The sequence below is a fragment of the Colobus angolensis genome, unplaced genomic scaffold (genome assembly GCF_000951035.1).
Source record: "Colobus angolensis palliatus isolate OR3802 unplaced genomic scaffold, Cang.pa_1.0 Scaffold283, whole genome shotgun sequence".
Lineage (NCBI taxonomy): Eukaryota > Metazoa > Chordata > Mammalia > Primates > Cercopithecidae > Colobus > Colobus angolensis.
This window is the reverse complement of record NW_012116077.1, coordinates 2,339,418-2,342,767: the sequence shown is the minus strand read 5'-3', so window position 1 is coordinate 2,342,767 and position 3,350 is coordinate 2,339,418.

The following is a 3,350-nucleotide window of genomic DNA, read 5'->3' as shown; positions in this document are numbered from 1 at the left end:
GTAAAGGTTTCTTTTTCTTTTTTTTTTAAATTATACCCATATCATTCACTTCCAGGCTTTCCTTTTTGTTAGTAAAGAAGAAACAAGTTTCTTCTTCCATATATTCATTCTTGCCTTGAAATGTCATAGACTTCTTAACAGACAATGGCAGTATTTTCCTATCACTGTCTAACTTTTTGGGTTCACCAGTTTCAAGGAAAGTGACAAATTCATCCACCAGCAATAGACTTATTTCAGTTTCAATCTTACTAATATCAAGCGGGAATCTGGTATATGGGGAAAGAAACACATGTCAACAAAAATTTGGATTGATTTTATGACTGGTGTCCCATCAACTAATTGCTTCTCAAAACTTTACTTCTTTAATTGCTAAACTCAATGAAAGCCTGGCAGGTTTTCAGGTCAAGTCTACATGGCATAAGGCAAAAAAAGGATGCTGATGGTTACTAAATAAAATTTAGCTGGAAAGATAATGCAAGAAAAATAAATTTCTTAAAGGCAAAGATAAGTAGGGTCTTGAGGGAAATCAGGCCAAGACTCTGGAATTGAAGTTAAAGTAAAAATTGTGGCTTGATGTAGCTCAGTTGCCTGTGTACACTGTTCCAATCCATTAGATAACTGTTGATGCTGATGTAATGGTTCAGAATAGGGAAAATAGGCTGCAGTTAAGAGATCTGAATTCTAGTCTTTGCTCTACCAATAAATTGCTATGAGCCTTGGGCAAATCTCTTCATCTCTTTAGACCTCAGTTTCCTCACACCCAAAGGAGGCACTTGCACCTGTCTTGCTTATCCCATAGGTTGCCGTGAAGATCTAATAAAGATGTGCATGGAAGAAATTTGAAACACGTTAAGCAATAAACGTGTGTAGGATTACACGTTTCTGAAGGACTTTTGCATCATCTTATCAGATTTCCTTCAAACTAAAAGCAGCTGTGGAAATCCCTACCTCACATCCAAACCTGGTCTAGAAACTATGATAAAATTGCTTTGATGATTCCTATAAAATTGTTTTGAGAGACAAGTAGGAAACGTAAAAACTGCTCTGATAGGCATGCTATCTATATAGTTAGCACCTGCTTTCTTCCCCTCCCACGCCCCAGCATCCTGTCCTGGGCCCAGATCTATGTAGCTTTTCACTACATCTGCCAAGTAGGTGGCTTCAATGCACGTGATGAACTTTGATCAGTCAAGTCAGAGACTCTGGTTCTTAGATAAGTAACCTTAGTTCCACTGAAGGAAAATTATCATGAGAGCCAAAATGAGCTCAAGGACTTCTGCACTGACAGTTTTACACAACTTGAGAGTGCCAGAGCTGCAGGGGCCCTGCAATCAGCTCAGCCAAGACCCGAGGGAGGGGATGCTGAAGGAACCTCAAAGATGCAGACAATGTCAGGATTTGTTCACATGACCAACTTGAAAAAACAGTTGTTGTCTAACCTCCTTGCCTCAACTTCTTGATCCCCAGTCTCCTACAGTCTGACTTCTGCCCACAATATTCCCCTGAAATTGATCCCACCATTATTAGCTCAGTAATAGTTTTGGCTGAATACTTCTTAGGGTTTATTTTTAGTGACTTTTCTATTACTCTGTTGACCTATTATCCTGTTGTCATCTTCCTGAATGCTCTCCCCGCTTGAATTCTATATCACCCCATTCTTCAGGGCTTCTGCCTCTCAAAATCCTTCTTCATGTTATCCTCTTTTCTCTTCATACCCCTTAAAACTTTGGTGTTCCTTCTCACTATTTCCTTTCTTTTTCCCTTCTCCTCTCCTCCCCTCTCTTCTTCTTCTCCATGGTTTCATTGGGTGATTCATGGGTTTCAGAAACTTTCATGGGTTTCAATCTCACCTTCATTGTGATAAATCTCAAATCTATAACTGAAGTCTTGAACTTCAGAGTTGTAAGCACAGTTGCCTCTGAAAATCTCTACTTGGATATCCCAAAGCCATCTCACATTTGGTATGCTCCAAACTTAATTTGTCTCCCCACTCTAATTCCAATCCAGACCTGTTCTCCCTTAAGGTTCTCCATATCTCTGTGAATGGTCCCACCACTCACCTAATTGCCCAAGTCAAAGATCTGGGATCCACTCATGATTCTTCACTCTCTCTTGCCCCAGATTGCCCCACTCCCAGTGGCTTCTTCCTCCAAAACCTTTGGTTGCCACCACTTCTCTCCATGGCCCCTGCCATCATCTCCAGGCCCATATATCCTCTCTTTTGTAGATTACTGAATTGTACCATCCTACCTTATCTTCTTGTTTCTCTTTCTGCCCCACCCCATCCATCTTTCACACTGACAGCAACTGACTCCAGAATGCCCTGCTTGTACCTCAATTCTTGAAGCCTTCTCTTTCTCCCATCCTTCTGCCTGGTCCTCTACCATAATGCCACAATTGGCTACCTTTCCAGCTTCCCAATTTAGGCTGTTGTTTTGATTTCTGATTCTGTATCAGAAGTCCTTTGTCTCAGAACCTCTCATGCCTGTTTCTCCCTAACAGGGAGTGGGCTCCCTTTTAACATCTTCAGCTGCCTAACACATCCAGAAATGGTTATCAAATTTAGTTTCCAAGAAATGTATACATGTATAGGAGTGCATGAAAGTGTCTATAGCCAAAATCAAATATTGGCCATCTTTTTCTCAGTTTACAGAAAGAATTAAGTTAATGGATTGATGTCTCATTTTCAGTTATTTTTACACAGAATTTTCTTAAATATCGGTTACCCTTTTCTACTACTATTTTTCTGCTAGCTAGTGATTGATCTGTAGCAAATATCAAGGGAAAAATAAGAAAAACAATGGATTATACTTCAACAGTTTGTTTTTGATGTGAATATGCTTGTGGTTGTGATTTTATATTGATAACCCAGAACACAGTCATAGTTTCTGCTTGGAAAATTATTTCCAGTACATATGAAAGAGTTAAATATATCAGTATTTTGTTTGTTGTACGAAGGGCCTCCTCTTTTCCCTGAATATATCTGAAAAGCTCTAGACTAGAGGAAAGGGTCTCAATTCTTAACAAGGCAGATGAATTGACCCCTGCCCACATTTCTCTCCTCATCATCTATGACTCATTCACGTTCAATCCTAAGCATCAAGCATTTTAAGCTAGTTTTATTTCCTGAAATGTGCTGTGCTTATTAATGCTATTCCTGTGCCCAGGCTAATTCCCTCCTGTCTTATCTATTAATGTTTTTTGTTTGTTTGTTTGTTTGAGACAAAGTCTCACTCTGTCGCCCAGACTGGAGTGCAATGGAGCAATCTCGGCTCACTGCAACCTCCGTCTCCCGGGTTCAAACAATTCTCCTGCCTCAGCCTTCCAAGTAGCTGGGACCACAGGCATGC